At 37.4% G+C, this 15,300-nt stretch overlaps 3 non-coding genes across 3 annotated transcripts; 2 read left to right on the top strand and 1 right to left on the bottom strand.

Moving 5' to 3' along the window:
* Nucleotides 1–11,871: 11,871 nt before the first annotated feature.
* On the bottom strand, nucleotides 11,872–11,953 carry Trnas-aga. Its single transcript has one exon. It is a non-coding gene; the product is annotated as a tRNA-Ser (tRNA).
* Nucleotides 11,954–12,173: 220 nt separating this feature from the next.
* Nucleotides 12,174–12,255, top strand: Trnas-aga. The gene has a single exon. It is a non-coding gene; the product is annotated as a tRNA-Ser (tRNA).
* Nucleotides 12,256–15,155: 2,900 nt separating this feature from the next.
* Trnas-aga lies at nucleotides 15,156–15,237 on the top strand. The gene has a single exon. It is a non-coding gene; the product is annotated as a tRNA-Ser (tRNA).
* The last annotated feature ends 63 nt before the right edge of the window (nucleotides 15,238–15,300 follow it).

Below are 15,300 nucleotides of genomic sequence, written 5' to 3'. Positions count from 1 at the left end.
AAATAAAGGACCCTCAGCCGCGTGCTTACCAACCTCGCCTTCGGCTCGGCTGGTAATTGCACTGGCGGCTGAGGATCCTTTATTTTCCCTTCCTAGGTTAGAAATATACTATTCCTTTGCAGGCGTGTTAAAAAATAGCATATGCACCTCGGGCGGGAAAACATGACTTTCCGCCCTTGATGCACAATATACTATTTTTTAGTGATAACAGAATTCTTATAGAACTCTAATAGAACTTAATAGAATTCCTCAGAGAAAGCGCCAGTTTTTTCTACGAAATTATCCCATACGTCTGTCTAAATCCCCAAGAAAATCTACCCCCAATGGAAACCATAAAAATCTAACTTCCATTGATAACGGTAAGAGAGAAGATTTATTTTCTAAACAAAACGATCACTATCGACACGACAAACACACCCTCCCGGAAAACCCCTGTCCCCGTCGTATTCGTAATTATGAATAAAGTAATTAAATATTGTTATTGTTTCTAGTATGAACACTGAACAGTGCCTCGTCAAAATCTATGTGAAAAAAGTAAAAGAGAAAAATGAAAAACATTTTTCCGCATAATGAAGAATAAAAAAAAGAGTAATAAATAATGGCGACAGTGGCTTGTAGTCGTCTACTGTCTGTGTAATCGTATGTGTATTTTCCCGTGTTAAATATTTCCATTGTTGAAGAGGATTATTTATAGAAATCAATTGGCACTCAACGAACCGCTCAGTCCTTCAGCGTCTAATTGAGCAATTCGATGGGGAGAAGGAAAATTAAACAATGTCGAACGGGGAATTACGTAGTTAACCTTAAGAATATAAAAATTATCGGGAAGATACGCCTACTTATAACGAACATGTGTTAGCAGAGATTTCTAAGAGCGATTTTTAGATGTGCGATTGTCAATCGCATTATCATGAATATGCCTTTTATTTTTCTCCCTGATTACTTGAACATGAATTTTGAAAGACATCAGAGATAATGAGAATGAAAAACAAAATCTTGTCATCGTTATCATCAATGAACATCAAGTAGAAGTAATTTACTGTTAGAAAATATCACGAAATGATATGTTGGTTTAATTTTCACGATTGCTCAATGTTGAAAAATTAATCAGATGATTTGAACATGTTTTCTCAAATTTTTCGATGAAAAACAAAATTCCAGCAGTTACTTATCTCTTAGAATTCTTTAATGCTTAAAGGAGGTTAGGCGGTGTATGAGGTGAATTTGAGAGTGAATTTCTGTGGTTCCCGGTAGCTTAGTCGGTAAGAGTGCCCGGCGCGTATCTGGGAGACCCGGGTTCGATTCCCGGCTGGGTGAAGCGGAAATTTTTTCTCTCTAAATTCTAATTCTCTTAGAATTTTTTTTTTTCGTCTGACATTAGTTATTATTTTCGGTAGTAGAATCTCAAAACCTAAAACTGACTAGTGAATAATCTCGAGATAATTATAAATAATTAAAATATGAAATCCTCGATGTGTCACCGTTGTAATCCTCAGAGTTATCATTAGTGGATTATATATCTAGATCAGATTAAAAATGTGTTAGCCTAATTAGTCATTTGTGTGTTATAACCGATGAAATTGTCATAGTAAAAATGCTAGCTTTTTTCGATAAACAGAGATAGAAAATGTCTTTAATGATTGACTGTCATCAGGATCCCACGGTGAAAAGTAGCCCTTTTCGCATTATTTCATACTTGAAGTGAGCTAAATAATGTAAACTCGCGTTTCTACCGAATCATCAGTCCAAAACCTTGTTCTATTGATTAAAATAATTTAACTATTCCCCATTGATTCAGTTTCACCCATTTTTAGTCAGTAATTTGAGGAAAAAAATATGAAAAACTAAGAGAGGTGAGAGTTAACGGAAAAAAAGAAGAGTAATATGAAAATCTATTTTTACACTTGGTCAAAAATAAGAAAAAAAAGCAAATAGGGGAAAAAAATTGCTGAAGATTCCTTCGCTGAGGCAAGGCTATAGTAATGATTTAGAGCTTTATATAGACTTAATGATAAAAAAAATAAACTTGAAAAGGAAAAGGAACTTCAAATAGCTGGAGTAGAAACGCGAGCTCTCACGAGTGTGTCTGTCTCCTTTCTTAAATAACAGTGGAAATTAATATTTCAGAATAAGCGCTCGATGCCTTGCGGCAGATTTGAATATTCAAAATCAATTGATTGATTTTTTTTCCTTCGAACAAATTTATCTGAAAAACAAATTCATGGAGATCATGATTTTTTGTGCTAAAAAAATGTAATAGATTTTTCTTTTCTAGAAAATATTTTCAGATATATTTAGTTCAGTGATAACACTTAGGAAAGAATCTAGATCTGCGCAATTTGGACTTTTTGCATTAGATCCTAATAATGTGAATATTAGACGAACATTATATTATATATCTATGTCACGATAAATGATGATTTATGTTACTTGACCATTAACGGTCATTTTACATAAATAATAAAGGATATGATAAACTCATTAAAATCATCTACTCACGATTAATCAGTAGATTTTTCATCTTCTATGTATTATTGAGCAGTTTTAAAATATTTTATAAATATCAATTTTTAGTGAAATATTATTGATCGAGGAGATATCTCCCCCGGATGAAAAATAGAAGTTTCCCATTGATACTTTCATCGAGTCCATCATCTATGGTTATCCATAGTGGAAATAATGCAGCAGCCATAGTATTTAATTGTGAATATTGTAATGAGGAGTTTCATAAAATCGTCGATTGCTGATGTAATCAAAGGTATTCGGAATTTTAATAGAATATTCAAAATAATTAATCGATAGTTTTATTACCCTTGTCCATGTTATTCTCGATTGCTCTGTCCATACGTTATATCTTTTTTGTTGCACACGGAGAGAAACCTTAGATAAAAATTACCTAGAAAATCGTGGCAAATTTTACTGTACGACAGGTAGTCGTGAGGAGCATTTAATCATTACATCACGCTTTTTAAAAATTTTGGACCCCCCCCCCCCCCCNGAAACGCCATTGCAACATTGCCAATCTGTGAAACGTTCAATTTGAGGAAACTTCTTCCCTGACGTAATTTCCCACACAAAATCTACCTCAAACAAATTTTTCTCTCAACAAAAAACACCCGCACATTTCAAGAAATATTCATAATTCGAAATTTAATCCGTCATGACACGCCTCATTTCACCGAGAATTTTTACCAGGGCTAGCCAAATTTGTAATATTTAATTACCGTTAAATTTTGTAGCCATCAATTAGTTAATATCACTTTTAATTTTTTCGAGTACTTAAGTATTATCAATTCAAATATTCAAATTTTTAAATATTTTATCAATCAATAATTGAGGTAGGAAAATTGATGATTATTTGTATAATCGAAAATCCCCTTTTAAGAAAATTGAATTATTCACTTAGTGGTAAATTTGCAGTTTCATATTAACAAATTTTAAATACATCATTATTCGAAAAAATACGCTTATTAATATTATATTATTTGAAAAATTAGATCAACATATTTTAAACCTTCATTAATGTAAAGGGTCAAATTCTTGTAATATTACAGAAATTTAATATTGATGGAGATCCCTGAGATTTACTTGCGCCGAGAGAGAATCTCCCGAGTAGAAATTTCACTCAGCTTGGATCTAGATCAGTTTTAGGTCCAATACTGGACAGAATTTATTGATTAGACGTTCGGATAACGATCTGATGAGATCCTGAATGGAGTATCTGAATCCAATGCGGCGAGGTGAATTTTGATCCTATTCTGGTCAGTTAAATCTCCACTAGGTCCGTATCGGATCCGGTACTGTACAGAATGATCGGATCCTAGAATTTTAACCAGGCATGGATCCAAAAAAGCGTTACATTTCTGATCCAAAACTGATCAAAATTAGTTTTTACTGGTCAGTCTCTTATTCTATCCTGATTTGAATTTCCACTCGGGTTCTGGCGTATTGCACGCACACTAGTTCGACAGAGAGGTCCGAGTTATCCATGGAACTGGTTTAGTTGCCGAGTATCACCGAACGCGTCACGGAATTGCTCGATGCGAGAGAGCCACACGATCGACTTTACTTGCGCCGCCATAGAATCTCACACGCTCGTCCGAGCTCGATAAATTTTTTTTTCATAATTTAGTGAAACATGCTAGACGGTTTGTATTGATCCTAGAGGAAAGAGATAGTTGCTTGAGACAATCAAAAAGTTTCAGTTTAAAATCTCAATTTTTCGACTATGGTCCTTATACCCTGAACATTTTTGTAGTCATAGCGCGAGTGCCTGACGGGTTAACCAAAGTAGAGAAACACTGGAACAAAAAAATCGAAACATTCCAATTTTACTTGTGTTTATTCCATAAAAATTATAGAAAACAAAATAGTGCATTAACGTACCAGTTCAGACAGTTTTCGTGTATAATTAAGATGCACCTTTTGTGGGTATAACAGCATATTTGGGGGTTGTTTGGGTTCTATTCAAACCACGTCCCCCTTGTAGAACTTGGGTAATGCCAAGAGCAGGTACACTGAGAGAAAAAAGCAGAGTTCTCGAATAAATCTTACTTGTGCCGAATAAACCGTTTGTTAAAAATGATTAAAAATTGATTTTTTTGTGCCAAATATGCGAAGCGTGCGCCGATATTGAAAATTTTTATTGCAAAAATAGAGTTGGTCTTTTCAAAAAAATAACTTCTCTGTGCTTGCAAGAATAGTAGATTGGGCACCAAGGGAGGAAAACAGGAAATTCCAGTGCCCTCGGCTCCGTCTCACAGTAATCCACACACGGATTTTGGCAACGGGACAACCGTACCAACGTAAACTCTATCAACATGAAAAACTACCGAAATAATCCCTACCAACATACAACTCGAACCTACCAAACTGATTTTCCGACAAGCCTACCGCGTTAGAACACTATCGATGGTGCAACGGTACCGCGGGACCACCGTACCAAGTAGGGCTGCCCACGAGACGAGACGAGACTGGAAAGTCTCGTCTCGGTCTTGTTGATATTCAAAATTCTTGGTATCGTCTCGGTCTCGTTGCAGTATCGGCCTAACTCGGTCTCGTCTCGCTTCGGTCTCGCGTGAGTCTCGGAACTTTATGCTTAGTTTCGTCTCGTCTCGTCCGTCTCGCTCAATTAAGAGAAAAACCATTTTTTTCCATCTCACTCCTGTATTCCCGGTTTAAGACCGTGAAAGTCAAGCGTCGCAATGATCATACCTCGCAAGGTTCATGCCTCGCGAGGGTCAAACGTTGGAAGGGCGATGCGTCGTGATGGTCAGAGGTCGCAAAAATCATACCTAGCAAAAGTCGTGTCTCGGAGCGGGTCAAATGAACACAAAATTCAAATAACAGAGGCAGGTAACTTCTGCCGGAATTTGACCCTGCTGATAGTTCTGTCTGCCTCTCCCGGTTTACCGTTGTGGTTGTTTGACCCTCGCGATTGTCCTGTTTCCTTTTCTTGTTTGACCCTTGCGAGTTAAGATTCTTGTGACGTTTGGCCCTCACGAGGCGCGAACTTTGTGAGGTATAGTCGTTACAAGGTGTGACTCTCGCGGGGTACAATCCTTGCAGGTATGAGTCTCTTGAGACATCTGACCCGCGTAAGATCCCCTTTTCAAAGTTGTCAAAATGTAAACCGATTGCCGCCACTGGAGATTTCTCTGGTGAATTCCCGTTCTACAACTAGCGACTTTTGGTGAATTTCCCTCTTCCATTAGCGATGGTCGACTCTCTCTATCGGTTAACGCTGCCCTCAAAGCCAATGGATTGCAGACAACGCGAAGAGCGAAAAACTCAAGTCTCGCCGAGTCTCTCGTTGAGAGTCTCGTGGAGACTACTATTTAAAAGCGAGTATCGTCTTGGTATCGTCTGGAAAATTCTGGACGCGGTATCGTCTCGGTATCGGTTCATGGAACCGAGACGATACGAGACGAGACCGAGACTAGTCACGGTATCGTGGGCAGCCCTAGTACCAAGCGACAAGCCTACCGCAGAATAACCCTACCGATCTAACAAGCCTACCGCAGTACAATCCTACCGGCCAAATTAAATTCATCCTCTAATAGTTTTTTTTGGAATTCGATTTTTCTATGCAACATATGCTATTGAGATATTTTTTATAAAATTTCCGTGGCTCAAATTTTGTTTTTTTGCGTAATTTTCTTGATGTAAAAAAAAAGAATAAAATGAAAAAAATTTGAAAAAATTTGCGCCGAGGAAATTCTACAGAAAATATGTGAAGTAGAATTAGTTAGAATAAGTTATATAGAAAAATTTGAATTCTATTGACTTCTTCTATTAAATATTTTCTATTGAACATTTCAATAGATGAGGAATGGGCCAAGATTGGCCGAGGGTGGCCCAACGTTGGCCAGCACCGGGCCATGCTCGACCTACCGCATTAACATTTTATCGGACTGAGGGAAGAGATAGAAGAGTAAAAAAAATAATCCGTCGTACAGAAGAAAGGGATTATAAAAATAATGCTGATGATAACATTCAACTAAGTTCAAAATCTGACAAAATTAGTTGAAAGAAAATCTTATTTAATTTAATAAAATGAGATGAACAATGCACTTATTATACGTAATAGAAGGAAATCATGTTCAAAATAATCATTCGGAAGCGTATTGCCAATTTATTAGCAAAAATAACTATACTATATGCAATACAAAAGCAATTTCCCACTTGTTTCATTCGATTTTTCTTTTCATTATCAAGAAAATCGAACAGAAAAACTTTTAGCCGAGGAAATTCTATAGAAAATATCTCAATAGAATAAGTTGCATAGAAAAATCTAATTCTTTTTACTTTCTCCATAGAATATTTTCTATTGAACATTTCAATAGAATCGGCCAAAAATTAAGAGAATATTCAATGGAAATCCAATTGAATTATCTAGCACATTCGCTAGGTTTTTCTATTAAACTTTTTCATCCGTGTAGTCATTTGAATAATTATATCATGGCTGAAAAAAATTATGAATGAAAAACTATTAGAGAATGAATTTAATTTGGCCGGTAGGATTGTACTATGGTAGACTTGTTAGATCGGTAGGGTTATTCTGCGGTAGGCTTGTCACTTGGTACGGTTGTCCCGCGGTAGAGTTCCACGGATTCAGTGTTTCGAACACCATTGGTAGGAGTATAATTCGGTAGGCTTGTCGCTTGGTACGGTTGTCCTGCGGTACCGTTGTACGATCGATAGTGTTCTAACGCGGTAGGCTTGTCGGAAAATCAGTTCGATGGGTTCGAGTTGTACGTTGGTAGGGATTATTTCGGTAGTGTTTCACGTTGGTAGAGTTTTCGTTGGTACGGTTGTCCCGTTGCCAATGATTGTTCTTTGTAAATACAGGTAGGAACGTGGATTATGTCATTCCGAGGATCGTTGAAATCAGCAGGAATCCGACCCAGTACAGTAGATACTCCCTAAGATTTCAGCTTCGGGGAAACGAATTTCACGAATTTAAATGATCGGGAAGTCATTGCTCATAAGTCGACGGTTTGACTAAGGTAGAAGAGGAACAGAGAAAAAGAATCTGTCTGTTTCAAACATCGCGTAACGCCAAGGGTCCTATCGCGCATTCCTGTTGCAGGAGGAGCCCACACGCTACTTACACATGCTTAGGTTGGTAATGGTGGGAGGAGTATGCTTCTCCAACTGAAATCTTAGAGAACTGAAATCTTAGGGATAACTGTACAAAGTAGTGGTCTTTTTCATCAGGACGAGACAACTGCCGGAGTTTCCATCCAGATTTGATACTACTTACTACCTCATCCATTCAGCGAGCAAGATGATCTTCAATTTATTCAAACAATTGAACAAAAACAAGAATTGATCTCAAATCCGATACAGCAGAAATAATTTTCGTTCTCCTTAAATCTTCGAAAATAAAAATTTTTAATTTTCCATTCCAAATGAAAAATATAAGAGCCTACAGTAAATATTAATTATGGAAAAAAGAAGTATTAATAATAAATGCAAAGACTGTTCTCCCAATTAAGCATTTTTTAAATGAATTCGAATCAATAAAAACGATATGATTGTGACTCATAGTTTAAAGTTTCACACCATGTAATTGAAAAAAAAATTACATTCCTGCTATTTTTTATTCCCGCTTGCGAAGACTTCTGCTTTTTTCACATCTACGCAAACTGAAAAACAAATTTTTTTAAGCATCTAAAAACCCCTTGATACTGATTGCAAGAATTAACGCATTAATCTCTAATGAAAATACATTATTATTCAAAATATCAAAGAAAATTCTACCATAAGCAATAAAACTCGGGAATCACTCCTGGCCAAATTTATACATTCTATAAAATAGTGTTCATAGAACCTTTTTTGACACGAGTTTTTTAAGGTATGTAAATACTGTAAATAAGGATTTAAAAAAAAAATAAAAACCTGGTTTAAAAAAAGGGAAGATCATCTTCACGGTCCGCCAGCCTAGTTGAGTGAAACAACTGTCGATTAAAGCTTCATCAACCACTGAAGAGCCCTTCGCGGAGTCCAGCGGAGAGAACAGACTCAACGCAACCACAGAGCATTCCTTCCAATTCCCCTAACTTAATCAACGAACTGTAAGTGTCAATGTCCTTCATTATCCGATTTCTTTACTTTTCTATTCTCCCCACGTATGAAAAAATCGTATAGGTAGAAATTTTCTATACGGATCACGTATAGAACTTCTATAGGATTTTCGTATATGATATTCGGATATTTCTATACAGATATTCTTTATACAAATTATTTCTATACGATTTCTATAGGTTTGATCCTATACGACCCACTGCCGCATGTATAGAAACATTTCGGATGGAGTTGCGACATTTCTCTACGTTTTTCTCTGGAGCGTTTAGACATCTTTCGTATGAAAACAAAAATTTATGTAAAAATTCATGTATATAAATAATTCGTATAGAAATATCCGAATATCATACGGAAATTCTATAGAATTTTTATACACAATCCGTATAGAAAATTTCTATACGATTTTTCCATATCTGCCGTGTTCTCTTCGATGGTGTGCACCCCGGGTCTACACGAAATTGAGTCGCTTATTGAATAAGTAGCTTAATTGGTGCAACTTGGTCTCTGTCTTCCTTTACGTGTTACATTTTCGGTGTATTTCAATACCTTATTCCGAACATCACGATTCCAACTTATTTAACAAAAGGAGATAATTAAACTCCCCCGTTGTTTTATCATCGTAGTGACTTTCGGTTGCGACTGGTAACGGTCAGGTAAGAGTCAGCAGGTAGATATTTTCTCTCTCGCTCTCACTCAAGACATGGTTTTCCGCAGCACTTTTTTGATACTAGTTTCTTAAGGTATGTAAATATTGTAAATAAGATTTTTAAAAAAATAAAAACTGGTTAAAAAAAGGAAGATTATCTTCATAGCCCTCCAGCCTATTTGAGTGAATAAACTGTCGATCAATGGTTTATCAACCACGGAGGACCCTTTCGTGGAGTCCAGCAGAGAGAACAGACTCAACGCAGCCACAGAGCATTCCTTCCAATTCCCCTAACTTAATCAACGAACTATAAGTGTCAATGTCCTTCATTATCCAATTTCTCTACTTTTCTATTCTCCCATTTTCCCATTTTCCCTTCGTTTTCATCCTGGGTCTACACGAAATTGAGTCGCTTACTGAATAGGTAGCTTAATTGGTGCAACTTGGTCTCTTTCTTTCTTTACGTGTTACATTTTCGGTGTATTTCAATACATTATGCCGAACATCACGATTCCAATCTATTTAACAAAAGGAGATACTTGAAATCCCCGTTTGTTTCATCAACATAGTGACTTCTAGTCGTGCCCCAGGTGCGGGATTCCAAGCTTGAACAATGGGATCAAGCTTGGTTCAATCTAGGATACCAAGTCGTGGGATTCTTAGCTTTGATCAAGCTTGAACCTGTGGTTATACCTAGGTAAAACAAAGCTTGGTGATATCCTGGGAATGAAAGCTTGGGTGCCAAGGTAGTTCCAATCCTGGTTCGAGCTTGGTACTCCAAGCTTGAACTCAGGGACTTGAACCAAGCTTGGATCTATGGTGATACCTAGGTAAAACCAAGCTTGGTGATATCCTGCGAATCAAATCTTGCGTGCTAAGGTAGTCCCAATCATGGTCCAAGCTTGGTATTCCAAGCTTGAACTCAGGGGCTTGAACCAAGCTTGAACCTGTAGTGATACCTAGGTAAAACCAAGCTTGCTGATAGTCTGCGAATCAAAGCTTGGGTACCAAGGTAGTCCCAATCATGGTCCAAGCTTTATATTCCTAGCTTGAGCTCAGGGGTTCAACCAAGCTTGGCCCAATATGTTGGGGTCAAGAGGGGGAGGAGGAGGGGGAGGGGGTAAATAGGATGATAGGGTGAAAGGGAGCGATGAAAAGCATCACTATCAAGCATGCGCAGAAATTATTTTTTTTACCACGCTATCCCATCTTACCCCACTATCTCACTCACTCACCATTCGATTAACCGGACTAGCCCATTTCACCCCTCTGTCCAATTCACCCCGGTATTCTATTGTACCCCACTGTCTGAGTGACCCGCTGTCCTGTTTTACCTCACGGTTCAACACCCCCCCCCCCCCCNTAACCGGACTATCCCATTTTACCCCTCTCTCCAATTCACCCCGGTATTCTATTTTACCCCACTGTCTGAGTGACCCGCTGTCCTGTTTTACCTCACGATTCAACACCCCCGCTCCCTCCACCCATCCCTCCTCCCCCAATCCACCTTACTATCCCATTTTGCCCCACTGTCAGATTCATCCTCGAATCACGTTGTACCCCGCTGTCCAACGAACCCGCTGCCCGATTCACTTCACCATCCCATTTTACTCCATTGCCCATTCAATTCCAGTTTCCCTCCCCTCTCCGTCCTCCATTCGTGGTATCCTGTATTACACTCAATGTTCACTCCACTCCATTTATCTCTATCTTCCCCCTTTTCTCAAATGCCCTCATCAACCCGAAAATAATTAATTGTTGCACAATTCGCTGCACAACTCAGAAGCATACCGGGATATCCTGCGATCACTGAGCTAAGCAGTAGCGAGTCGGGGCACTACAAGGATGGGTGACCGATTGGGAACACTGACATCAGATATCTTGAAAAGCAATGGACCGATCGATTTTTTTCTTTTTTTCCCATTTTCGTTCTACTAAGTTGATGATGTCACTATTTTGTTTTTTTTCCAACGATTAATTTATGCAAGGTTTAAAAAATTAATCGATATGAAAATTTAATGCCAAGATTGGATTTATTGACTATCCGATATTGGCCCAAGCTAGATGAATGGCTTGGACCAATCTAAATCATCAGGCTTGGATCAAGCCTGACATACAAGCTTGGACTAGTGTTACAAATCAAGGATTAGACAAGGCTGGTTCAACCTTGGAATACGAGCTTGAGCCAAGCGAGGCTAGTCTTGGTCCAAGCTTGGTTCAAGCTTGAACCAATGGTCAATTCCCACCTAGGTGACTGGTGACGGTCAGGTAAGAGTCAGCAGGTAGATATTTTATCTGTCGCTCTCACTCAAGACACGGTTGTCCGCAACACTCATAGTGCGACCAACAGTGTGATAAAAATAACATTTTTAAATAATGTCGGCAAGTCCAGTATGACAAAACGCTGCGTGCCTTATCGACCAATACGTTGATTGGCAGGCAAAAATGAGACAGAAAATCAGCAAATAAAATGGAAAATGCAGACAATAACGAAGGGCACTCAATAATAAATAAATGAATTTCCAATCGAAAAGTCCAACGCATACAAAAAATGGGTATAACATACACACAATTGGGGTCGTGCAGGATTTTAATTTTTTTATCAATGAAATTGTTTATAAAAAAAAATGGACTAACGCAGTCGGTAGGACTCGAACCTACGCTCCCAGAGGGAATCTGATTTCTAGTCAGACGCCTTAACCACTCGGCCACGACTGCTGTCGATGAAAATTGTCGGTATGATAACAGGGACCTATTTTATCCATTGCTTTATGTGTTACATCGACCTCAATTCGGACGAGATGATGATTTCCGTCCAAAACGGAAATAGAAAAATGTTGAACTGCAAAAAAAATGTGAATCAGGTTCGAGAACGAGTTTCTAGTGATCTTGTGAGAGGCTTAGTGTGAAGTGAAATATATTAATAAATATACATGTAGCAGTCGTGGCCGAGTGGTTAAGGCGTCTGACTAGAAATCAGATTCCCTCTGGGAGCGTAGGTTCGAGTCCTACCGACTGCGAAATTTAATTTTTTAATTTTTTTTCAACACAAATTTATTATTTAATCGTTGAGTTTATGATTTTTACGATTTATTATGTCATTATCATTGCTATTTATTGAGGAAGTCAGAAAAGCTGGCATACATCTCTAGCTTACAGAGTAAATAGTGCATTTATGCTGTGTGTGCACGACCAACCATTTCATAGTCTCATGATAATACACTTTTATAATAGTTGTTCCAGTGACAGGCAAATTTAACTAGTTATATTATCAGAAATTTAATAACATCTCAATAATATTAAGTACAAAAATATTATTCATTATTTTAATCTTTCCAGTAATTTTCATCACTTTTATAATGAACAATTGTCTACAAAGTAATGTTAATTGGGTAGTACATCATGGTATCGAATACTTTCCATTGATATAGTAATAAAAATGAATTTTTCATCACGCTGTGACGAAAAGTGAACTTTTCGGCACGCTCCGCGTGCCTAAAAGTCCAATTTCCGCCACATTGTGATGAAAAATATTGTTCGTAACTCGTGAAAAAATGTTTTTTAGCTCGTGGATTATATCACTCGCCTTCGGCTCGTGATATAAACCTCCCACTCGCTAAAAAACACTTTTTTACACTCGTTACGAAATATACTATTGTACCATTATTGATTGATAAATTATTTGTTTCTTTTTTCATTTTCATTTCTCATTAGTATCGCAATGGAAATTATGTTTCGTATAATTATTCATTACGAAAAAAATCATAATTCAATAATAGAAATTATGTTCCGTTGATCCCTGATTTGCTCTGAAAAATTTGTACTTCTTAGGTTTGAGGGATTGTTATCAAAATTCATTAATTTTCAAATGCAAGAATAATAACGACCTTCTTAATCTACAAAAATTCCTTTTCCGCTGTGATAATTTTTTAATGGTCAACTCTTTCCTCATATGAGTACATCAACCGATAAATCTGGTCAATCTCCTCTCAAATCGAAAAGCAATCTCATATGGAATTCCAAATTCTCTGATTTCACTTTAACCGAAATTACACTTAAGGATGTACTACACCCTTTCGGCCAAAATTCACGTGTTTTTCATTTTTCTGGCAAATTATTGATCGGATTGATGCGAAATAATATACCGTTTTTGCGTTTTATTGTTATTGACTGACTCACGAAGTTTCACGGTAGTGCAATCGTTTTGCTGCATTTTTTCTAAAGTTTTGTGAATTTCCCAAAAGTTTTAGAAAAAACGCGGAAAAATGATTGCACGATTATGAAATTTCGTGAGTCATTAAGTAATGATAAAACGCAAAAACGGTATATTTTTTCACGTCAATCCGATCAACAATTTGCCAGAAAAATTCAAAAAACGTGAATTTTGGCGAACAGAGTGTAATACATCCTTAAATAATTAACCAAATCTCCCCCAAACCAAGTTATCTCCACTCTGACGTAATTCCATGAGTCGCCCTGAATATAATCAAGAATAATCCGGCGGTCATGAATCCCGAACAAACTGATGAAACCGAAATAAAACGTCAAGATTAATAAACCACGAGGCTGACCTGACCCGTAACGTAATAGCTCCATAAACTCTATTCTCAGCAGGGAAGAATGGAAAATTGTAGAAATCTCATTTGACATTTTTCATGCTTTAATCTCTCATTTGACGTTAATTAATCTCTTGAGTACATTGAAGCGGAGCTGAAATATTTGACATCAATCGGTTTCTTTTATTTATTCTTCCGAGCTACTGTCGCCTGCTATCACACGCTAGTTTTATCTAGTTCTTACACTCAAATCTGTACAAATATTGGGGCTCAATCAACTTCATTCACACTTAGTAATTGAAGAAACATATTCCGGATAAAGTTACGAAGACGAGAAAAAATAGGCCAAATTGTTGATCAATCAGATTTTCTAGTTGAGGGATTACCCAATTATCATCGCTCGTTTCTTCACATTCACATTTTCATCCGTCGATGATAAAGAAACGTGTGACGATATCTCTGATGATAACACTTCGCGTACTCACGCGATACCTCACGTGTTTATCTACATCAATCATTTTCATAATCTAAGCGGTTCGTTGTCTCCAAATTTCAAAGCACTCGTCAGAAAAATTAAACTGATTATCATGACATGAAAGATAATTATTCTGTTCTCCCTAGATTTGAAAATCAATCCCCCACCTCAGAATTAATTCTCCGTGTTGATAACATCAATCCAACTCAGTGCACAATTGCTCATTCCTGTAATTATAATAGAATTTAACGCTGAATGCGCTGTAAGAGGTCTCACGTGTGATATACGTGCACGTGTATCCAATTCCGTGTTCGATGCTTGATTAAGAATTCTTCCATAGATACCAAATATCTGAACAATGACTGATTAAATAGGAACGGGCCTGACGTATTTACTTCACCCGAAAGATAATTGCGACGGACAATCGGAGAAAAGAAAAGACTGAAGTGGAATGATTCGATTTTTATCGGTTGTTCAAAGATTTTTATCGGAATTAACACTTGACCGTGTGCGTAATGGAACTTTTTCCATTGTTGTATTTCCTATAATGATTTGGCCATGTCCCCCACCAGTATCCTGTGGAAAAAGTTTGATCGAAATGAGCGATCTAATCACTGCTAATATTTTACAATTTTTTGTATAATCGTTAATTGCTGCGCTGGATTTTTTTGCGTCGATGAACGACATCGACAGTAGTCGGATTATTATTGAAATTGTTTTCAATGATTTTGTCATGATAATCAATTCATGAGTATGGACAAATGATAAGTGAGAGGGTCGAGCACACATCAGCCTCGAAACATCCCAGATCCTCGCTCTGTTTAGACGCCTTTTTCTTACCTTGAATTCTCTAGTGCTTGTGCACCAGTGAGTGGGTAACAAAAAATAAGCAGTCGTGGCCGAGTGGTTAAGGCGTCTGACTAGAAATCAGATTCCCTCTGGGAGCGTAGGTTCGAATCCTACCGACTGCGGAGTAATATTTTGTCTCCTTCGGGTGGGTCTTTACTTAGCCAAATGAGGAAAAAACCGCAGTT

This window comes from Diachasma alloeum, unplaced genomic scaffold (assembly GCF_001412515.2).
Source record: "Diachasma alloeum isolate Michigan unplaced genomic scaffold, Dall2.0 Dall_scaffold_00369, whole genome shotgun sequence".
NCBI classification, from domain to species: domain Eukaryota; kingdom Metazoa; phylum Arthropoda; class Insecta; order Hymenoptera; family Braconidae; genus Diachasma; species Diachasma alloeum.
The sequence above is the reverse complement of the archived record's forward strand: the minus strand, read 5'-3'. Positions and strand labels throughout refer to the sequence as shown.